The sequence below is a fragment of the Manis pentadactyla genome, chromosome 8 (genome assembly GCF_030020395.1).
Source record: "Manis pentadactyla isolate mManPen7 chromosome 8, mManPen7.hap1, whole genome shotgun sequence".
In the NCBI taxonomy this organism is placed as follows: Eukaryota; Metazoa; Chordata; class Mammalia; order Pholidota; family Manidae; genus Manis; species Manis pentadactyla.
The window spans coordinates 146,175-170,693 of NC_080026.1; the positions used below are offsets into that span (position 1 = coordinate 146,175).

At 42.6% G+C, this 24,519-nt stretch overlaps 1 long non-coding RNA gene across 1 annotated transcript; it reads right to left on the minus strand.

The window, feature by feature from the left end:
• Positions 1–6,695: 6,695 nt before the first annotated feature.
• On the minus strand, positions 6,696–21,586 carry LOC130684526 (uncharacterized). The gene is made up of 4 exons (XR_008998795.1): positions 21,480–21,586; positions 13,155–13,236; positions 10,643–10,874; positions 6,696–8,200 (listed from the first exon to the last, which is right to left on the minus strand). It is a non-coding gene; the product is annotated as an uncharacterized LOC130684526 (long non-coding RNA).
• Positions 21,587–24,519: the final 2,933 nt, after the last annotated feature.

The window sequence follows — 24,519 nt, forward strand, 5'->3', positions numbered from 1 at the left end:
AAGATGCCGAGGCAACAAAAGGGACGATGAGGGAAGGAGACACCAGGAAGCTGCAGCTCCATGCCTCCTTTATCTCCCCACAGCATGCATGTGCACACATACACACACATGTACACACACACACTCATGCACACTTGCATGCACCCACACATAGGTGCACACATGCAAACAGGCAATATATTCATGCAAGCTCACCACCACATGGATGCACACACAAAATGTGTACACGTGCATGTGTGTGTGCCTGCCTGAAAACATGCAAACACACATGCTCACGTGTATACACATGGGCACACATTCATATAGTACAGACACACACACATGTGAAATAAAACATCAGAGCTTGGGGTAAATCAGAATTTAGCAATCTCTGATTCTCAATGTGAGCATGACCTCATGGTTGGATAAGACTGGTCTGTTTCCATGTGTTGGGAAGTGACAGCCTCCGAGAATATAAATTGAAAAGGGTGCAGCTGAATCCTCATGTGAGTTCACCAGCACACCGAGTAGAGGCCAGTAACTTGAACCTTTTCATAACAGGGAGTTCCAGGAATCCCTATGTTCTGGCATAATGCTCATGTTTCATTTGGGGCACTGAGTGAAGGAGAGCAGAATTTGTTCCTTCAAAATATGCCTCTTTAGCATAAAGATATTTTAGGCTGATAGAAATAAACAGCAGAGAGGAGCAGCTCTTAAAACCAAGTCTCAGTTATCCTTTTGTAAGAGACATTTACATTGTAAGGGAATCTCCATTTGGAAGGGCATCTTGTCTGCACCTGAAGACCTCTAAAAACTCTTTTATCAGTGACAGTGGAGACTTAATCATGCCCTTGTTTACTGTTTTTCCTGACAACTTCCCATAATTGGCTACCCTGTCCCCTGACATCTTCTGTCTCTAACTGAAGGTGATATTCAAGGTGGCAACTTGACATTTTAGGGAGTGACTCAGTTTTCCTGGGACTTTCCCACATATGTAGGAGACATACAGCATTTAACATGTTTTTCTCCTGTTAATCTTTTTATTACAGGGTTGTCTCTGCTGAGAACCTAGAATGGTAGGGGGAACATTGTTTCTCCTCCCTGACACAGAGAAGAGCAGCTAGTTCAATTTTTTATATTTTTAAAATTTTGTTATCATTAATCTACAATTACATGAAGAACATTATGTTTACTAGGCTCCCCTCTTCACCAAGTCCCCTACACACATCCCATTAGTCACTGTCTGTCAGTATAGTAAGATGCTGTAGAATCACTACTTGTCTTCACTGTGTTGCACAGCCCTCCCCATGCCCCCCACTACATGCTAATTATACATGCTAATCGTAATACCCCCTTTCTTTTTCCCCACCCTTATCCCTCCATTCCCACCCTTCCTCCTCAGTCCCTTTCCCTTTGGTACCTGTTAGTCCATTCTTGAGTTCTGTGATTCTGCTGCTGTTTTGTTCCTTCAGTTTTTCTTTGTTCTTATACTCCACAGATGAGTGAAATCATTTGGTACTTGTCTTTCTCCGCCTGGCTTATTTCACTGAGCATAATACCCTCTAGCTCCATCCATGTTGTTGCAAATGGTAGGATTTGTTTTCTTCTTATGGCTGAATAATATTCCATTGTGTATATGTACCACCTCTTCTTTATCCATTCATCTACTGATGGGCACTTAGGTTGTTTCCATTTCTTGGCTATTGTAAATAGTGCTGTGATAAACATAGGGGTGCATATGGTTTTTTGAAACTGGGCTCCTGCATTCTTAGGGTAAATTCCTATGAGTGGAATTCCTGGGTCAAATGGTATTTCTACTTTGAATTTTTTGGGGAACCTCCATTCTGCTTTCCACAACGGTTGAACTGATTTACATTCCCACCAGCAGTGTAGGAGGGTTCCCCTTTCTCCACATTCTTGCCAACATTTGCTGTTGTTTGTCTTTTGGATGGTGGTGATCCTTACTGGTCTGAGGTGATATCTCACTGTGGTTTTAATTTGCATTTCTCTGATAACTAGCAATGTGGAGCATCTTTTCATATATCTGTTGGCCATCTGAATTTCTTCTTTGGAGAACTGTCTGTTCAGCTCCTCTGCCCATTTTTTAATTGGATTATTTGCTTTTTATTTGTTGAGGTGCATGAGCTCTTTATACATTTTGGAATGTCAACCCTTTATCAGATCTGTCATTTATTAATATATTCTCCCATACTGTAGGGTACCTTTTTGTTCTTTTGATGGTGTCCTTTGCTGTACAGATGCTTTTCAGCTTGATATAGTCCCACTTGTTCATTTTTGCTTTTGTTTCCCTTGCCCGGGGAGATATGTTCATGAAGAAGTCACTCATGTTTATGTTGAAGAGATTTTTACCTATGTTTTTTTCTAAGTTTTATGGTTTCATGACTTACATTCAGGTCTTTGATCCATTTTGAATTTACTTTTGTGTATGGGGTTAGACAGTAATCCAGTTTCATTCTCTTACATGTAGCTGTCCAGTTTTGCCAGCACCATCTGTTGAAGAGACTGTCATTTCCCCATTGTACGTCTATGGCTCCTTTATCGTATATTAATTGACCATATATGTTTAGGTTAATGTTTGGAGTCTCCATTCTGTTCCACTGGTCTGTGGCTCTGTTCTTGTGCCAGTACCAAATTGTCTTGATTATTGTGGCTTTGTAGTAGAGCTTGAAGTTGGGGAGCAAGATCGCCCCCACTTTATTCTTCCTTCTCAGGATTGCTTTGGCTATTCGGGATCTTTGGTGTTTCCATATGAGTTTTTGAACTATTTGTTCCAGTTTATTGAAGAATGTTGTTGGTAATTTGATAGAGATTGCATCAAATATTGCTTTGGGCAGGATGGCCATTTTGACGATATTAATTCTTCCTAGCCAAAAGCATGGGTTGAGTTTCCATTGCTAGTGTCCTCTTTATCTTACGAGTGTCTTATAGTTCTCAGGGTATAGGTCTTTCACTTCCTTGGTTAGTAGCCCAATTGTTCTAAAGCATCTGTAACACATTCTTGGCCTTGTCTCCTCTAATGACTGTACCCAGAATAAAGGGATATTTATTGCCACTTTAAGCTTGGGAATGTGACAGGAAATAAATACACTGTTAGGAAGTGGTTTGATTCGGTGTCGCAGGGAAGCTGGTCAGAGTGGAACCAAAGTCAGGCAAGCAGGTTTATTACACTTCGTGACAGAGCAGACCCCAACCTAGTGTCCAACAGGCCCCCACTGCTTACTGTGAGGCCCTTTTTTTTGGTGGGGCACATAAGTCCTGGATTGGCAGTCCTTGGCCCTTGTGGCCTGATCTGATGGGTGAAATGAGGACACAAGCGGCTGTGTCTGTGCTCTGATGTTTATCTGGGGTGACTCTGGGCACCTCAGACTCATTCCTGGCTTTTGGGGCCTCACCTAATAACTCTCAGTCATTCTGGATTGGCCTTACACTTTCCATCCCATTCATGTCTATCTTTCTGCCTAACATTCTCCCCTCAAGCACTTGGGACCCAAATCAACGGGATGAGGGGCAATGACTGCTCTTGCTCTGGCTACTTCCTGCTTGTGAAGGGGCGGTGTGGCAGCTTTAGGTTTCCCTGCTTGCTGACTGTCAGGATGGTGGAGGTTAGGACCATAAGTGTGTCTATCTAGAGGCCCCGGAAGATGTCTGGTTCCTCAGGTGGTAAGGGTTTGAATCCTTGTGACAACAGGACTTTGGTCTTGATGGACTGTAGTCTGAAAGAAATAAATTCAGTTAAAAGGGTTAATAAGCTTTGTCCAAACAGTAGGGCTGGGAAAAGCACCAGAAGGGGTCTTTCTAAGGGAAGCAACCAGGATGCCCAACTCCAAATTTGGGACCAGGTGCCCCAGGGCCCTAATAGTTGTCAGACTCTGGAGGCACGGTCAATAAGCTTTTGGACGGCATTTCTGACTAGGCCAGACCGGTTAGCATAAAAACAACATTCTCCATCTAGAGAAAGGCATAGGCCTCCTTTTTCAGCAGTTAAGAGGTCTAGTCTTCTTTGATTTTGAAGAGTAACTGCTGCCAAGGAGTCTATCTGATTTTGAACTGCTATAATACTCTGGGCTGTCAGAAAAATCTTTGGACAGGCTTTGGTAATAGGACAGGGAGGGAAGTAGTCCCCCTATGCCTGGGTCCAGTTCTGTGGTGATCCCTAAGCCTACCAAGAGAGGAATAAACTGTGCAGCTCGTTTAGCTTGTGTCTGAGAGGACAGAGAAATGGTCAGTGATTGGTTCCTGGGGACTATGTCGATGTCTGGGGCCAAGTGGACTAGGGTACAAGTTCCGGTCCAATTAGCTGGGAGCCACAAATAGGTATTTGATCCACATAAGAAAAAAACTCCTTGGTTTTTGAGGCAGAAATTGGTTTCGATGGAAAATAGGTGGGTGAATTTGTTGTTTTCATTTTCCCAGACAGACAGGGTTCCTGCTAATACAGCCCCAGTTAAGGGTTGAAAAGTGCCCTGAGGTGTGTAGTGGATTGCTCTGAAGGTTCTGTTTTCCCACTGTATGAAATTCCTTTTGATATCTATTAGAATCCACTCAGAGGAATTTTCGTAAGTGGGGACTAGTAGGCATTCCTGCTGAGTGGGGTTAGAACATATTTCCCAAGGAAAACGCTCCATACAGGAGGTGGGCCTGCCTTGGCAATACCCTGACTGCTTATCGTTTAAGGTACTGGTTTGTAAGGAGGGTTTTCCTGAAAACTGAACGGGTCTGGAAAAAGGGGCTGCCTGAGTGACCTGGTAACTGGCATGCCTGCTCGAGGGCTTGATCTCTAAGGTGAAGTTACAAAGGTACTCCTCGAGCTTTCCCAAATTTTGGCCCAAAGTTTGAGATCTTTTGATACAAAGTGGGGCCTGAAAATTAAGTTTAGTGTGGGAAGTTACTGGCCCCCAGATGGGCAGACCAGTAGTGGAGGCCTGAGTTAAACTGTTCATGTAGGACTGGAGGAGTGGATTGCCCTTCCTGTAATTGTTCTTTTTGTATAATCACTGATTCGGAAGTCGTAAAGACTATTTAAGCTCATTAGTTGGAAGGGGCTTCCCCCTTGGTACTTAGGATGGAGGGTCATAGTAAGGTCTGGCCATAAATGGACTGGAATTGGAGCAGCTGTGTACGTGGTGGAGGACATAGGGAGACACAGCCAGCAGTCATGTGCCAGCTGGGGATTGGTGATATTTAAGAGGTGATGCATTAAGTTAAGGGTTTTATGGAGGTATCCTATGTCCGCAGATTCCTTTAGGGGTAGCCCATGGCTGGTTAAGTGCCAGGAAATGAGAACAAGTTTGAAAACAAAGACCAGTGAGTTTGTCCAGACAGGAGGTCTTGGGAGATTTACCTGCATGTTGAGCCTAAGTACTGATTATTGTATAGTTAGTTTTATTCCAATTTTAAAGAGCTAAGCTTTAGCACAGGGACCAGGCTGTTTTTCCACAGATATGAGACAGAAGAGCCCAAGGAAAGGAAAATGCCCAAATAAGTTTAATTGACAATTTGTGAGCTCAGTCCTGAGTGACTTATCTTCCTGGGTGGCTGTCATCTGAAAAGAAGTCTCAAGTCTTCCAGTGGGTCACAGGCATAGCTGGGTTCCCAGGTGATGTTATCTTCTGTGGTGGGTTCTTTCCAAGGTTTTACCCATGAGCTTTATCCAGCTGGCAACTCTGGGGATCTTGACAGCTGTAGGGGACAGTTGCAGGGGTGGACATAAGGACTAAATATACAGAGATGACAAGCTGCAGTTACTTAATAGTATTTGTTAACGCCTTACCAGTAACTGGCTCACCAGCATGGTGAAAGCTGGTTGTCCTAAACGGGCAGCACCTGGAGTGATTTGATGATATTTTTCATTGTAGACTTTGGGGTGTAAAAAGGAGGCCATCTCTGGTGAGCCACCCTTTGGACTGTAAAGTATATCCCTGCTTCTGACTGCAAGTCTTCTCTTCTTCAGTGTACTGAGGTGTTGGGACAAGAGACCAATCTCAAAAGGATCATGAAGCTGAGGGGGTCTCAAAAAGCCGCCGGTTGCCTTTAGCTACTTCAGCATCTCCCTTCTGGTGTCCCTACAATGTACCACAGCCACCTGTTGAGGGAGTTACTGCTTCAAGCAGCCTCAAGAGATGATCTTTATATTAAATAGGACTGTCTTTGGTAGCTAAATATCCTCTCTCCAGATGGCCGCACAGGCATGGAGAACAAGAAATCCATACTTGGAGTCAGTATAGAGGGTGTTTTCCTTTGTGCCAGTTCTAAGGTCCAAAATAGAGCACACAGCTTGGCTCGTTGAGCTGAAGTCCGTGGCAACAGAGGTTGGGACTCTGTTTCATATACAGACTATAGCACACCCAGCCTTTTGTTGTCCATTAAGGACAAAACTGCTCTCGTCAGTGAACCAGATAAGATCTGGGCTAACTGTTGGTCTGTATGGCGGAGCCTAGGGCCAAGAGAAGAGAGTGACAGCATTTCTTGACACGAATGGATGGGCTCCTCCTGGGTGTCTGGGAGCAAAGTAGCTGGATTAAGAGTTGATCATGTAGCTATGGTGTTATCAGGGTTTTCTAAGAGCCAGGCTTGGTATTTAAGGAGTCTGCTGTCGGCCAGCTGTCCCAACCCACAGGACAGTCAACAGGGGTCGACAACCTGGAGGAGAGAATGAAGGGGCAAGGGACACAAAGAACGGACAGCAAGACAGGATGTCTGATAAAGCTGACACAGTTTATTGTTTGCAGGCTCAATTTATACAGGTAGCGAGGAAGGGGTGGGTCAGAAGGTGATTGGGCCTTAGGTGGCACCGGCGGGAGCGGAGGACCCAGAAGAGAAGCAGGGAGTTCGCCATCTTGTGGGTGGGGGCCCTTGGGAGGGAGGTTTTAAGGGTGGGGCTTTCGTAACCAAGCCTGCCTAAAGGCCCACAGGTTTGCTCCCAACATCTCCCCCTTTATTTTATAATAAGAAGACAGTGCCTGTCTTAGGTGCCCCAAGGCAGCAACTCTGATCTTACCCGTCATTGGTACTCCCACTCCAATGTGGAAGCCCTGTCTTAGGTTGCCAGAGGCTCTAGGGTGCTTACCCGTCTTTGACTATCTCGTCTCTTTTTTCTCTTTAATAAAACAACCAGTCTAACTCAGACTGGGTCAAGGTAGGTGCCTGTCTTAGGTTGTATGGTTGAAGTTAAATCCTTACCCGTCATGGGGCTATAGTCCTCTGTCGACCATTCCCGGTCTTAGGTTGGTATTTACAATTCAACCATATCTTACCCATCATTGGCTACCATACTTGACTTTAGATCTTATGATTTACAAGTGGGGGGGGCCGTCTGCAATTTCAAATGATGCAGGCCTCTTAAGGCTTGTTGGATGAGTTTCTACATGCTGCGAAGGACACAAGGCCCTAGTAACAGCAACAAAAGCCATAAAATGCTTAGAGTTAAGAGAGGTGTGACAACGTGCCAGAGACTATTCAGGGGTTCTTTGCACATGTCTTTCATCTGATTTAATATATGAGATGCAGTTTTGGCTGCAAATAAGATAGGATTTAAATGGTTTTGTGGTGACTGGGGATATCATCTAATTGATTTTGGGTAGTTTGAGAAAAATCAGACAAATTGAAACAACACATTCTTGGAAACTGTTCACATCTTATATGCTCTTTTAACAGCAGACAGTCCACAGGAGCTCAATTCTGAGGCACTGCAGCTCGCAATTCTCTCAGTTCTTGGTGGAGTTCAGATAATACAGAAGCAGTCAATTTTGTTGTTTTGCTATATGCGCAGGCCAGCTTAGATATCTCCTCTAGCATTCCAATGACAATTCCAGGAACCGGCAGGAGGAACGCAGCTGCAACTGCAACAGCAGCAGCAGCAGGACCTCAAAGCTTCAAGTTTTCATCACAGTCAGATGGCAGAGCTCGGAGAAGTCTCCTGTGCTTATATTCAGGATGGTCTATTAGAGCAGGAAGAATGCGTCTCACCCCACAAACACCTTGATAGTGTGGAGAGAGGGCTTGATATGTTTTGTTATTACACAAAAATACTTAACCATTTGGAAGTCTATATCCAGAAGACTATTTTACATTGATTGTAGAATTACGGTAAGAGGCTACATCAGTACAATTAATACATACACAGTCAGTAATTATAGTAGTACTAACTGGTAAATTTAATTGGGCATCAGGAGTAAGCGTCTTAGGGGGAAGAGTGACATTTCTGTAACATAAAACATTCAGTAATAAAGTTTAGCATTATTCCTTTTGACAGCACTTTTTAGGTAAGTATATATCAGGTAAATAAACCAAATTAGTCAAATATTTTCTTTGATGAGAAGGAATTCTACTGATATGTTCCAGGGGCCCTCTGGAAAATATCAGAGTTAACTGAGAGGTAAAAATACTTTTTAAAATTTTGTCTTGGGAAGTTGTCAAAAGGTTTTAAGGCACTTGCCTAAATAGAATTATAGTTATTAAATAACACTTATTATTTAACTAGAATGATAATAAGAAAGTTTAAAAGCAAATGCAGAAGGTTACATTGTTGTTAACACTTAGCTTAGTCTTTTTAATATTAAGATCTTATTTTCTTAAATACTCAGACAATTCATTAAGACTTTAAGCATAAGAAACTGTTTTAATAAAACAATTAGAGAACCCTTTGCAATCTTTCAATATTAAGAGCAGACTAACAGTTAAAGAATACTTTGTCTTTCCAACTGAAAACAAAACTCCAATTTTGCTGTGTTCTCGATATTAAGACTCACTTGCTTTAATTTCACATAGCATGATTATATCTGTAAGGATACAGTAATTTATTCTTCATTTGCCCTATGGTCCCAAGCACATAAGCCAGTGAGAATTATGCCTGGGCTTGCCTGGGGCTTGACTGGGTTTATCCCGCCTTATCTCTAAACATCTTGACCCTCCCCCAAGGCAACAGGCTGAACGGATCTGCCACAACAAAAGGCACCATGCTGCTGCACCACACAGCTCTCTCTGTCTCTGTCTCTGTCTCCCTTTAAATAAATAGCTGTACTTTAGAACAATTAACCTTCTTTTACTCTCAACAAAACGAATTTCCATTCTTTATACTTTCTCTTATTAAAACACACATCTTAACATACTAAAATATTTTCCTTATTATATCAAGTAGTTTTCATTAGAACTTAAAACTATTTGATACTTTAACTTTCAGTGAACACTGAAAAATAGGCCACTGTAAATTGTTACACCAACATTCTTCAGATTGATACATTTATGAACAAAGTTTATCATTTTTGGAAATGTGCTTACAGCACAATTTCTCATTAAGTACAAAATATGTCTATATAGTCTAGCAAACTTTAAGAATTTCGGTTACCACAAAAATTCTCAAGCTGTTTCCAGATATATACATTTATACATTAATACAGTAATATTATTAAAAAGTTTATTTGCTACACTTGTTTACTTATTTTTAGCAACACGCCAGATTACTTATAAAACTTTTACTAAACATCAAAGTCAAGCTTTTCTTTAAGCATCTTCTTGAAATATTTAACAGGTAACATGAACTTAAATGACTTTAAGTAAACTTTGGCAGTTAATAACTATAAGGACATGTCCATATCAGTTAAGCTTAAATTAGCATTAATGCATAATATTTTTTATTAGATTTTCTGGAAGTTTTAGAATGCCCAATTTTCACAAGCGCTTGTTTTTAAATCAATTTTTATTAATGCCATCCGGAGGTAGAAAACATTTATTATTTACACACTTAGACACACAAACATACAGACCAAGACATAATGACTACAGTTAGCAACACTTTTCATATAAAAACATACACAGACAAACTGACATAAAGATTTGAGTTTCTAATATTCAATTGCCTTCTTTCTTCTTAGTTTATTTGATTAAAAGTACTTCAGTTTTCAAGAATACACTCTAAGGGCAAGCAGTTTACATTACTGGGTTAAGGTTTAGACAGCCCCAGTTCAGGGGGCTGGAAATATCAACTGGAATTTTCTTTGGTCTGTGGGCAGTATAATGGGATTGTGACTTTTTTCCTACAACAATTGGGATTCAGAGGAGCTTTTTGAGGGGAGGGGAGGGGAGGCAGTGGAGTTTTGGGGGAGGGATAACAGGGAGAGGACGGGAGTCAGCGGAATTATTAGGGGAGGAAACTGTCCGTCGGTGACAGGGAAAGAGACTGGACAGTCAGTAAGGGTGGGAGTCTGCCTGATATCTGAAAGGGGTTTGCAGCGGAATCTGAAGGATGTTCTTTGAGAGAAGGGGAGGCTGGCCGGGAAGCCTCGGATGGGGGACAAGAGTGGGATCTCAAGGTTTTTTCTCCCTCAATGACAACTTTCTGTAAATCGGGCCACTCGCAATGAACACGCAAGATATCATTAATAAGGTTCCAATAGCTAAATGCTGACACAGGTACTTTTTCTGGACCAAAAACTCTGTAATACTCTTGAAGGCAATCGCCTACCCATTGTCATTTTTTTTTTCACTAATGGTTCCTTCTTGAGGGAACCAGGGACACACATCTTCAATAAAGACTAAAAAACGTTTCAAATCTTTTTTCTCAACCCTTGTTCCTCGTGTCCTGAGGGACTCTTTGAGTCCGGCTATGAACAAATCTTCCTGCGAGAATGCTTGCCCCATGACTTACCTTCCTAAATGCGTCGCCGATTGAGTATACACGAGTCTGTCTCACGCCCGGTTCAGAACGTGGCGATTCTGGCGAGGGTCTAGCTGCAGACACCTCCTTTCATGGGTGGGGGTGGGCCCACCTGGGCCCACCCACCCTCCTGGGGGCGACTTTCTCGCCTCTCCGGTCTGTTGGGCCCCACGTTGGGCGCCAGTTGTCCCGACCCACAGAACAGTCAACGGGGGTCGACGACCTGGAGGAGAGTATGAAGGGGCAAGGAACACAAAGAACAAACAGCAAGACAGGATCTCTGATCAAGCTGACAATTTATTGTTTGCAGGCTCAATTTATACAGGTAGCGAGGAAGGGGTGGGTCAGAAGGTGATTGGGCCTTAGGTGGCACCGGCGGGAGCGGAGGACCCAGAAGAGAAGCAGGGAGTTCGCCATCTTGTGGGTGGGGGCCCTTGGGAGGGAGGTTTTAAGGGTGGGGCTTTTGTACCCAAGCCTGCCTAAAGGCCCACAGGTTTGCTCCCAACAGCCAGCCATCAGATTCCATACTGAATAAAATTAAGAATATTGTAAGAGGTATAAACCTGATGGGAGCCCCAAGGTTAGTCTGAGGGTTTCTTCTGGCAAAAGAGTAAGGGTCCCAATGGTTCCTAAACAGTAAGGCCAACCCTGTGCTGTGGGATTGATTCTTTTTGACAAATAGGCCATGTGTTGCTGAGTTGGGCCTAGCTGTTGTGAGAACTCGGAGGGCCATTCCTTGTCTCTCACGGGAGGACAACTAGGAGAGCCTGGCTGGGTTTGGAGTCCTAAGGCAGGGAGGGGCCCATGTTAACAGGTTCTTAAGCAGACCTATAGCTTTTTGTTGTGATGGTCCTCAGTCTAAAGTTTAGAATCTAGTCTAGTGATGTTGATGTCATAGGGCAGGGCTGACTAGCTGGGGCCTCTTCATTCCTGAGGAAGGAGCTTGATGACCATGGGCCGCTCCAGTGGCACAGGAGCCCTGCGGCCCTCGGGGCAAAGGGAGGCCTGATGACCCATTTCCTTACATTTGTAGCAGGGAGCTTGGGGAGGCTTGTTTCTATTAGGACAACTCTTTACCCAAAACCCATCCTCTGACACATTACACTTATCTTTCTTGGAATTCAGTTTGCGACCTTGTGAGTCTGTGGACATGGACTGGACCACAAGGGCGGCTAATAGCTAAGTATGTTAGGTCTCCTTTTCCTCTTCCTGAGCTCTAGCCTCTTTTTCCGGATCATGGCCACAGAACACAGTATCGGCTGCTCTCAGGTCTTCTACACTGTTATTAGGGTTTGCCTGGATCTGGTTCTGTAGTTTCTTTCTGATGTCAGGTACAGACTGTGAGAGGAATTTCTCTCTCAGAAGTACTTGTCTCTCATATGAATCTAAATCTAGATTAGTATATTTAGTGAGGGTGTCTTGCAGTCTAAGAAGGTAACTGGATTTTCCTCTGGTGCCTAACAGCTGCAACCTTTGAATTGTCAATAACCTTTTGGCTGGCATTCTTTAGCCCTGTCTTTATGCAAAGGAGGAAGTGGTCTCTTCCCCACATAGCATCTTTGTCATTATAACCCCAGTTAGGGTCTATAGAGGCAACAGCTGTTTCCCCAGTGGGAAATTTAGTGTCTGACAAATGGAGGCCACTGGCAAATTTATGGGCTTCCTTAATAACTCTCTCTTGTTCAGAGTCAGAGAGTATCTGTCCCAGGATTATCGTGACATCTTTCCAGATGAGGTCATAAACTAGGCAGATAAATTGGAATTGATCAGTATAGTTACCTGGATTAGTAGTATAGCTGCCAAGATCAGCCTTGAGCTGTTTTAATTTAGGTTAGTGAAAAAGGTTTGTGGACTAGCATGGTGCTGAATTCTCTGCCCGCTGTTACCACTGATGGGAGAACTTTAGTGGGTGCCTTTGGGAGGGGATCTGAGGTACTTGGGACTCAGACCTTGGTGGCTCTGTGGGGTTAGCTGTGATGCTCTGTCCTTGGGTGGTCCTGGGTACTGGGGTGGGGGTGAAGCAGGGAGAGGAGCAGGGGGAGGGCAGGGCCAACTAACTTATAATTCTGACAGAAATCTCCCCAGCTTCTAAGACAGACAAAGGCCTGAACATACAGGATCTCTGCCCATTTACACAGTTGTTTGCAGAAGAGATCACCTGGAATGAGGGTGTTAGGATTAAGAGTTCCATTAAGCAGCCGTTGCTACTGGTCCCCTAGTTGGTATGGGGGCCAAACTGTTGCAGAAGAATTTTCTTTTTGAGCATCTCTGGGTTTATCTGGGACCAGTGAGAAAGACAGAGCTCAATAGCGTCGTGGCTGGAATGGATTCCTAGTTGCCCATCTTGGGAAATGAATGGGTTAGAAAACCTAGCATCCCAGGATCTATCGCAGAGGTCATGGCATCCCAAGACCTGGAAATCTATTCCTGTTTTTGGATGTCTTCAAGAACAGGATGGAGGACTAGTCTTGTGGCTTTCTAGTTGCAAGCTTAGAAGACTTACCGCGATTCTAAGTACCAAGGAGACAGGGGAGATCAAGGCCAGCAGAATATCTTCGTGGAGGTCAGGAGGTGCAAACAGAAAACTGGAAAAGGAAAGAGTGTCAGGCAGCATAAATCCGTGCGAGGTAGCCAGGAGTTGGACTTGGGTGTGATTTACTGTGTGCCTCGATGCATGGAGTCTTACAGTGGCCACCCTAGTGGCATTTAAGTGGCTAACCTATGCCCACATTTTGGCCACAACAGCTGTCCAACAGAAAATGAAAGAAAGAGCAACTTTACACTGAGATCTGAGTCACGGCCCCAAATATGTTAAGATGGAGTTCCATCTGGCATCGCAGGGAGGCTGACAGAGTGAAACCAGTCAAGAAAGCAAGCAGGTTTATTATACTCCGTGATGGAGTGGGCCCCGACCTAGTGTCCGATGGGCCCCCACTGTTTACTGCGAGGCCCTTTCCACAGTGTTTTCAGCAGGCACCGAAGTCCTTGGCCCTCATGGCCTGACCTGATGGGTAAGGTGAGGACGTGGGCAGCTGTACCTGTGCTCTGCTGTTTCCCTGCGCATCCCCGGGCGTCTCTGAGTCATTCCTGGCTCTCGTGGCCTCATCTGATTAACTCTGAGTCATTCTGGATTGGCCTTATTCTCTTTCCATCCCATGCATGTCTACCTTTCTGCCTAACATCAGGAGCCCATGAGGAAGCCACAGATTGTAGAATACAAGTTAGAAGATGGAAGCCTCTAGAAGGGTAGACAAGGGGCCACTGCTACAGCCATAGTGGAGTGAATAAAAGTAGGGCTGTAATTTACAAATAGCTATAGATAATAGTGATGGGATGATGACAAAAATCACTATGACTGAGAGATTTTCCTATATTTTTCCTTTATGGGGAAAATTAGCACAAACCATTCCAATGAAATGGTAGGACTCTGTGAGAACATATGTGTCCCCATTTCTTCTCTGTCTAATGATTTTCTTGTTGGAGGCACAAAGAAAAAAATGAATGTTGAAGCTTTGGGGATTTTCATTAATCTGACAGACTGGATGCAGCCAGTGTCCCATGATCTTTTTTTTTACAAGTTTCTATGAATCATGCAGGCATGTCCAGGCTACTCTTTTAACAATGGAAAAGTATCCCCACTTCCTTGCACATGTCAGCCATATTTAAGAATTAGATAGAGACTGTTATCTGGTTCTTAAATTAATCTTCCTCTCCCAGTGTCCCTCCCATTTGAACAAAGTCCTGTTCTTTTTGGAAATGATAGGCTAATGCTACCTGAGGGTGTGACCACAGATATACAAATATGGAAAACAGGCCACTCCAAATCCATTTTCATTTATGTGTTTGATGTTCAGACTTTTTGCAATTTCAAGGTAAATTAGAATAAGGTACTACAACATTGTGATTTGTAAGAAATTGATACTCAGTCTTCATCCACAGTTACTGGCTCACAGCTCTCAGATTCTCAGAATTACCTAAGTAATATTCACAATGGGAGCATCTTTTGTCATATTGGTCTACTGTCCTCAGTTCCTGAAATTGCTTGCTGTCTTGCTATTTGCTACAAGAGCCCCTTTCCACCACAATTGATTTTTATTTATGAAGTGACTTTTGGATAGCACTGAGATGGGGGCTGTTTGCCTAGAAAACGAACCATGCAAGTAGGGGTTGCAACTTTGAGTCCTACACCCTCACCTCTGGAGATGGGATGAGTCCTACCCCCTAGCCTCTGGAGACCAAAGAGGGAAGGAATCTAATCACCAGTGGCCAATGATTTAATCAATCATGCCTATGTAATGAAGCCTCCATAAAAACCCACAGGAGTTCAGAGAATTTCCCAGGTTGGTAAACACGTAGAGATTTGAGGAGAGTGGCCCACTAAGAAAGGGCAGGAAAGCTCTGCACCCTTTCCCCAGACGTTGCCCTGTGCATCTCTTCCATCTGACTCTTCCTGAGTTATATCTTTTTACAATAAACTGGTGATCTGGTTCTTTGAGCTACTCTAGCAAATTAATCAAATCCATTGGAACCTCTCATCTATTGCTAGTGGGTGAAAGCACAGGTGACAACCTAGGCTTGTAACTGGCATCTGGAGGGGGGTGGGGGCAGTCTTGTAAGACCGAATCCATAACCTGAGGAATCTGACACTATCTCCTAGTAAATAGTGTCAGAATTGAGATGAATTGTAGGACACTCAGCTGATGTCTGGAGCACTGACTGCTGGTGTGTGGAATGCTCGTGCACGCTATAATTGTTGGGTACAGGGACTGACAGGCATTCAGAGCCGAGCAGAGACCCTCCTTCTCCCTCTGTAATGATCTGTTACTGGTCTCTGCACAGCCTTCCAATGATTTTTTCTGATCACCACTTAACTTATATTTTAATTATCTTTAAAATTTAAAACTTTTATCAAGTAAAAATGCTTCCCATTTTCAAGGCAAGTTGAAATCTTCACTTTTATTGTTCATTGTGAAATGGCAACATTTTTGAAATGCTACCAGTAAAGTGGATCTAGAATGGCATTATGGCTTCCTGGTGTTCACAGGGGCTTGTAAAAACTTCTTTAAAACCTAGGAATTTTTAGAAACACTCCCTCTTCTTAATCTTGCACAAAAGATTCTCATTACATATAACTGGTGGACCTGGGTTTATAGCTTCTGTGGGTCATCAGAGCAAGAGAAGAAAAAGGAACAGATCTGAGGGAAAACAGGTACAGGTCTAACAAATTCATAGAATCCAAAATATCTTTATTGTATCTTGATGAATAAATTGATTGATTTCATAGATTTCCTCCAATGTCCATTAATGTGATGTCAGAAAGAAAAGGAAAACTTTTTTCTTGCCCAGGTATCTTATCTGAACAAGCATTTAATCACTTACTGAATTAGAGATTTACATACTTATCATTTACTATGCAATTGTTATTCAGCTTCCTAAATGAGCACAAGATTGCCCAAATATCAAAAGCCTGTTATTGACCCAAGACTCTTATTTCCCATTATTCTAAAGCTCTCTATCTAAACTCATCCTGTGAGAAGTACTACAAAATGGAGAGTTGGACTGATCTGACGGTTGACCCACTCTTTTCACCTTGCCTTTTTTCAGATATGTTGACAAACAGGAAATGGCCAAAAGGCAAGACGAGGCAAAAGAACAAGAATATTCTGCAAACTGATGAGCTGTGCTGAATGACTGAGAGTGGCTCTCTTTGTAAAGTGCTTTTATTATCCCACATTATCCCTTCATCCACGAAAACGTGATGTAACATGTCAATATTATTATTGCTACTTCTTGGCCATATCCTCATTCTACCATCAGGAAAATAAGAGCCTATCAGAAAATTTAGTCAAGACTTGGTTTCATCCTTCCTAAAGGTACTTATTTTATACAGCACCTCTTTATAAAGCTACCCTTAGAGTCCTCATTGGTATCATAAACTTAAACCAAGGAAACCACCTTTCTTTCCTCCCTGACACATTATTTAATGAAGAATGTGTCCTATTGAAATAATTGGAGTAATTGTCCCACTGAAACAACAGAGTTCTTTCAAAGCATAAGAGTCATCTATTTTGCTTTCCATGTGCTACGTACTAGAGTTAAGCCCTTCAATCACACAAATTTGTTCTAGAAAATTGGTAACTCAAAAACACAAAACTCTCAAGTTTTTGGAAGCAAGGACAACCTAATTCTAAAATTTACATGGGAATGGAGAGGCCTGAGAATATCCAAAACAATTTTGTAGAAGAGTATTAAAAGGAGGAATCAATTTACCTGATTTCAAGCTTTTGTAATACTGGTTGAGGAATAGACACACAGATCAATGGAACAGAATAGAGAAACCAGAAATAGACCCACACAAATACACTCAAGTTATCTTTTTAAAACACTGCAAAAGCATTTCAATGATGGAAGAATAAACTTTTCAACAAATGGTACTGGAACAATGGGGACATGCAGAGACCAAAAAAAAAAAAAAGAACCTCAACCTAAATTTCCATACTTGACGCAAAAATTAACCCAAAATGGATCATGACCTTAAATGTACAAGTATGAAATTTTTAGGAGGAAAAAAACATAGCATTTTAGGAGAAAAATATTTAGCATCTGGGACTAGATAAATAACTCTTAAGTACACTTGACACCAAAAGTACAATCCATAAAAGTAAAACTTGATAAACTGGATCTCATCAAAATTTTTAAAATGCTTTGTAAGTGATCCTCTGATGAAGATGAAAAGACAAATTACACACTAGGTAAACATATTTGCAAATCCCAGATCAGACAAATAAGTTGAATCTACAGTATATAAGCAACTCTCTAAACTCAGCTTGAAAAAAGATGCAATTACAAAATGGGCAAAAGATATGAAGACATTTCATGGAAGAGATTATACAGATGGTAAATAAACACATGAAAAAAATGTTCAGTATCATCAGCCACTAGGGAAATGCAAATTCAGACCATAATGAGCTACCACTTTAAGTCTATGAGAATAGTTAAAATTAAAAAAAAGTAACCCTAAAGTATCTTTCCCTGACTTACTTCACTTAGTGTAAAGCCCATGAGATCTATCCATGTGGTCACTAATGTTGAAATTTCATTCTTTTTTATGGCTGAATAATATTTGTGTGTGTGTGTGACATTTTCTTTATTCTGTGTTTGTAATCCCTGCTATAATGTTGTCCCTATTCTGTGTATTAGTTTTTATATTCTCATTTTTCTTAATCATTTACTTACCTGTTTTTAAATCTTTACAAAGTAACATTTTGGCCTACCACCACCTCAATTTTATCCTTTTTTTGTTGTATCCAGTTCTGCTTGCATAGTTAGTATCTATTTCCTTATGTGTCCTCCAGGTCAGTCATTTTTCTTTTCTGATGTCAGTTCCAACAGTTGGTCATTAGTTTCAATAAATCTTTTTAGTTATAAATATTTAAACCTTTTGAAGTTTCCAGCTTAATGTAAGCCTCTAAGGGTCAGCTCCTCCACATTGCTGCTGGCCCAAGTCTCAATTTACCCTATAGCAAATGAATAGATTGACATTTTCTTCCCTGGAATATCCTGTGTTTTGCTACTTCTTTTCTTTGGAGAGAAGCCCTTTGAAATAACCTTTACTTACTCTAGAGCCAGTAAGTCATTGAAAATGATTTTCTTTCTTTTAGGATTGATCTACTTATACAATAAGGCAGAAAATTAGATCTGACATTTTGCTAAAAGCAGCATATCTCACTCTTCTCTTCCACATTTAATCCAGTTTCATAAAACCACTGAGTTTTCAGCTTTATCAATGACATGTTTTTCTTCTTTTTTTAATTAAGATATCACTGATATACATACTCTTATGAAGGTTTCACAAGAAAAACAATGTGGTTATTACATTCACCCTTATTATCGAGTCGCTCCCCATACCCTACTGCAGAATGACATGTTCTTAAAAAAATTTCTGGTCTATCCAGCCTTTTAATATATTGTTGCTCTTTGCTCAAGTTCTAATTATATGTATTTATTTTCTATCCTGCACCTGGTAACCCCAGTTCTTGATGGCCCTGGGAGTCTAATCCTAGTATTGATTGTTTTTGCTGACTCTCTTACAGTGCAGCCAATCCCCTCATTATTGTGTGAATTTAGATCAGGAGCTCACATTTAGCTAAACTTTATCTGTGAGAATCCTATACGTCAGGGTTGAAGGCCTGCCTTTCCAGGGAGGATTTACTTTTGTGTTTGAGAGTATTATCTATCTAGGAGTACTTTAAGTTAAATTCTTGGTTTCTGTTTCCAAGACCACAAATAAATTTGCAAACCAAACACTGTGGATGCAGATCTGCAGTTCCAAATTCTCAAGATTTCCTACCTTGTTTCCTATGCAGAGCAGGGACCAACAAATTTCCTTTGTCTCCCTTTGCCAGTAGATATTTATTCTGGCCCACCTTTCACTAAGGACAAAGCTAGGAAGAGGTTCTCAATAACTTACCATGCAGTAGGGCCAAGTGTATTTTCTGTTGTATTTGCAATTGTGAGGTTTATCAATCCTAACACACTGATAGAAAAATTCAAGTATCATTTAATGTGATGCCTCACTCTAAGCAAAACGGAGTCCATTTACTTAATCTAACCAATTATGATTTAGTATTAAAATTGCTCTCCAACAACAATAATTAAACAAGTGGTTCACAGTCATAACTACATGTCTGAAGAGTGGACAGTGTGCCAGGATGTATGTGATCAGACTTAGCACAATGGACAAGGTTCCACTAACAGGACTACAGTCCTTTCGGCTACTCTGATACCCCTGAGTCACTTTGAGGAGGACAAGGTCATCTTAGTCACTGTGAGAGAAAAGATCTCAGCAGAAGAAAAAGGACAGAAAGTGATACTAAAAGAAGGGGCCACCTATGCCTCAGCCAGGGGTGCTAAGGGCCATGCCTGCATCCTAGGCCAGTGCAGGAACTGGATCTAAGTCATCAGATCAACACTCTGCTTCCTGTCTCCTGACCAACAGCTGTGCTCCTCAGCTGTAATAAATTCTCCTGATTCTATGAAATGGCAGGGGATGGCTTTCTAGCTAGGGTATGCAGATAACTGAGAATGGACTATAATAATAAAATCGATAATCTGATACTGGAGAGTCAAAAAACTCAATGTAGCAAATTAGTCCATATATTACAAACTAATGATTAAGGAAAACTAAGTATGAGTATGTGTATATAAAGACAGAGTTGGTTATTGCTGTTTCCAAAGCATGGATACTTATTTCACTGTAGCAGAAATAAAAATAAATAGTAAATCCATAAGAAGAGCTAGCAATTTGCTGCACCCTAATAAAAAATTGCAGCTATTGGTTAAACTGCAAAATGCACCAAAATCCTAGAGAATAACACAGTTACCCATAGAAAGCTAAGAAATGTACTCAACAATCAGAACAAATCAGAAAAATTCCAAAGATTATTCAGAACACAGGGTAATCACATTTCAAACATACCATTGAGATACATAACTAGCCCTTCCTCTACCCAACTCAAGTCTCAACAACCAAGAGAAAGGCAGAAGAACACATTTTTGAAACGAAGATGGTTTGGAAAAAAACAGAAGAAAAACAACAGTGTTGTCTATTAAAGAAATGAGATTAAGATATACACAAAAATCTACATAGCAGTTAACAACTGTGAAGATCTTCACCTTTTCATTTGAAAAATGATGAAATATGTTCATTTACATATGAAAATGGGTTTCTTTGACAGTGCTTTCCCCTTGTAACTATCAGCTGTGCCCCTAACCATAAGAAAATTATAACAAGCACTGATTTTCCAGGCCATCAAGAACTATAATAGTGAATAATATTGTATATTTGAAATTTGAGAGAGATCTTAAGTCTTCCCGCCACCAAAAAGAGGGAGGGAGTGAAAAAATGGTTAGGCAGATGAGGTGAGGATCTCTTAATTAGCCTGGCTGTGATAAATCATTTCACAATGTAATGTTTATCAAATCATACACCTTAAACATATACAATTTTCATTTGTCAATCATAGCTCAATAAAGTTGGGGGGAGGCGACGGATTTATAAGCAGCAGGACACGAAGGAACCAATAAATATAAAACGTTTACTTGAAGTAGTGCAAGTCAGACCCCCAAGCCGGATCAAGAACCACCTGTGTTGGTAACGCAACAAGTCCTGCTACTATTCCCCGTCCACTAAGGAAAGCGCAAAGTGCTAATGTTTATAACACATCTTGGGCTATCAATATATTTTAAAACACTAACAGTGGCACATATGTATATTTTCCTTGTAGGAGAAATAAAAAGTAACAGTAGGTTCCTAGGAACGGGTAGTAACTGGCTGCACCCTAATGTAAAACTGCGCTTAGAGGTTCAACTGAAAGACTAAACTCAATAGGGTAGCTCCGAGTAAAGACATGTTAGAAAGCAGGCAGAAAACAAAGCACTGTAGCCGCAAACGCTGACAGCGCTGGCTTCCTCCAGCGAGGCCCCGCAGCACACAAGGCCCCTCGGAGCCGCTCCGCGACAGCGGGAGCGGGCGGCCTGAAGTGCAGGGGGAGGATTCCGGAGAGAAAACTCGGGCGGGCGTGCTCCGGGCGCGGCGGAGAAACCCAGCCGCAGGGCCTCCGGGCAGGAGAGCCCCACGGGCGACACCACAGCGGGGCCCCTCAGCCGGGCGCCGCTCCCTCCGCCCCGGAGGCCCGCGGGCCCCTCGCGGCCCCCTCACGGGCAGCCCGCCACGCAGCCCCCGGAGCCCTTCCCGCCAGACGCCCGCCCCGCGCACCCGGGCCGCACACAGGTTCCGTCCCTTAAAGCCGGGCTCTCCCATCCCTACCTGGTCTCCGCGGGGCGGCGGGCGGCGGACTGCCCTGAGGAGGCAGGCGCCGAGCCGCGCGGGCACCGATCCAGACCCGCAGCCGGGCTTCCGCCTCGCGCCGACAGGCGGTCGCGCCGTACAGGAAGTCCCGCCCCAACCTGGCGCGGGTCTCCTGTGTGGGCGGACGGGCGCCGACGGCTGGGAGGGCGCGCGGGGGACGCGTGGGGACCCGGGGGATGCGGAAGGGTGCGGGGGCACAGGGAAGGCGGGCCTGCCTGGCGCGCGCCCCCGTCGCCCTCTCCCTCGGCCTCTCGGTGCGCGGGGCCGTTGGGCGGCCTCAGCAAATGCTCCTCCGCTCTGCCGGCAACCGGGACACGGCACCTCAGCGTTGCCCCCGCCTTCTCGGTCCACTGGACCGTCGCCATCACGATGAGCAGACGCTAATCACACCACAGGACAGCACTGCCTCATTTCTTTTTTTTTTTGGTATCATTAATATACAATTACATGAGCAACATTGTGATTACTAGATTCCCCCCATTATCAAGTCCCCCCACATACCCCATTACAGTCACTGCCCATCAGCGTAGTAAGATGTCATAGTGATGCTGGGGTTCTTGTTTGCGTAGCCGAAGAATGAGCTTCACAGTCAAGGTAGGAGAGCAAGGTACAGGCTTTTATTTAGAGATAAAGTGAGAGGACAGAGTTCCCGGCTCACGCCAGGAGGGGACAAAAGAGTCCGTAGTTGTGCGTTGTCTAGGGGGTTTTATAGGCAGTTGAGGATTTTTCGAGAACATGAAAAAACTTAGGGGTGGGGACTTGTTAAGTGGTCCCTGAATATTAAAAATTAACATAAGGAATTTCCTGCCTTGATTTCTCTCTGGGACACTGGCACCTTGGTCTGGCAGCACATCAAAAGGCTGCCTGCCCAGCTCCCAAGGTGGGCTGAGGTATTGTCTACTTGCTAAAGAATCTTGCCTCTTGAACTTCCTGGGTGTTAAAATGCAATCTTATCCTTAAGATGGAATTCTTCCTGCCTTTTACCATGTCGTCTACAGCTGGGTCTGCATGCTAAGTTAGTTGCTCAGTTTGCAAAATCACCTCTTCAGATCTGAAGGAGGAAAGACAGCACATAGGCTTGGGCCTCTTAGTATGCTAAAGTGAATCTTACGCATGGTTACAAATGGTTAGCATAATAAAACATGTGCTACTCTTCTTTATCTGGGGAACATTAACTGATCTCACTGAAGAATGATTCTAGAGCTCAATGTTTAACATAGAGTTTTAGTAGGGGGGTTTCCTTGCATGTAGTTACATTGCTCTGACTGCAAATATCCCGCCCTGCCCCCTCCAGAGGCCCTCACCCTACTCTGACTACATCCATGGTCCCTGAATAGAATCACTTGTCTTCCCTGTGCTATATATATACTACCTTCCCCACGCCCCACTGCTACATTATGTGTGCGAATCGTAATGTCCCTTATTCTCCTTCTCCCTTCCTTCCCACCCGTCCTCCCCAGTCTCTTTCCCTTTGGCAACTGTTAGTCCATTCTTGGGTTCTGTGTTTGATGCTGTTATGTTCCTTCAGTTTTTGCTTCGTTGTTATACTCCATAGATGAGTGAAATCATTTGGTACTTGTCTTTCTCCGCCTGGCTTATTTCACTGAGCATAATACCCTGTAGCTCCATCCATGTTGTTGCAAATGGTAGGATTTTTTTTCTTCTTACGGCTGAATAATACTCCATTGCATATATGTACCACATCTTCTGTATCCATTCATCTACTGATGGACGCTTAGGTTGCTTCCATTTCTTAGCTATTGCAAATACTGCTGTGATAAACACAGGGGTGCATATGTCTTTTACAAACTGGGCTGCTGCAATCTTAGGGTAAACTCCTAGGAGTGGAATTCCTGGGTCAAATGGTACTTCTATACTGAGTTTTTTGAGGAACCTCCATACTGCTTTCCACAATGGCTGAATTAGTTTACATTCCCACCAGCAGTGTAAGAGGGTTCCCCTTTCTCCACATCCTCACCAGCATTTGTTGTTCCTATTTTTTTCTATGTTGGCCATCCTAACTGGCATGAGGTGATATCTCATTGTGGTTTTAAGTTGCATTTCTCTGATAATTAGCAATGTGGAGCATCTTTTCATGTGCCTATGGGCCATCTGAATTTCTTCTTTAGAGAATTGTCTGTTCATATCCTCCACCCATTTTTTAATAGGGTTATTTGCTTTTTGGGTGTTGAGGTGTTTGAGTTCTTTATATATTTTGGATGTTAACCCCTTGTCAGATATCATTTACAAATATATTCTCCCATACTGTAGGATACCTTTTTGTTCTGCTGATAGTGTCCTTTTTTGTACAGCTTTTTAGAATGATGTAGTCCCATTTGTTCATTTTTTATTTTACCTTGCCCAAGGAGATGCGTTCAGGAAGTTGATCATGTTTATATTCAACAGATTTTTGCCTATGTTTTCTTCTAAGAGTTTTATGGTTTCTTGATTTACATTCAGTTCTTTGAGATCCATTTTGAGTTTACTTTTGTGTATGGGGTTAGACAATAACCCAGTTTCATTCTCTTACTTGTAGCTGTCCAGTTTTGCCAACACCAGCTGTTGAAGAGGCTGTCATTTCCTCACTATATATCTATGGCTCCTTTATATTAAATGACCATATATGCTTGGGTTAATATCTGGATCTGGACTCTATTCTGTTCCACTGGCCTATAGGTCTGTTCTTGTGCCAGTACCAAATTGTCTGGATTACTGTGGCTTTGTAGTAGAGCTTGAAGTTGTGGAGCGTAATGCCCCCCCCCACTGCTTTATTCTCATGATTGCTTTGGCTTTTTGGGGTCTTTTGTGGTTCTATATGAATTTTAGAACTATTTGCTCTAGTTGGTTGAAGAATGCTGTTGCTATTTTGATAGGGATTGCATTGAATCTGTAGATTGCTTTAGGCAGGATGGCTATTTTGACCATATTAATTCTTCCAATCCATGAGCACGGGATGTTTCCATTTATTGGTATCTTCTTTAATTTCTCTCGAGTGTCT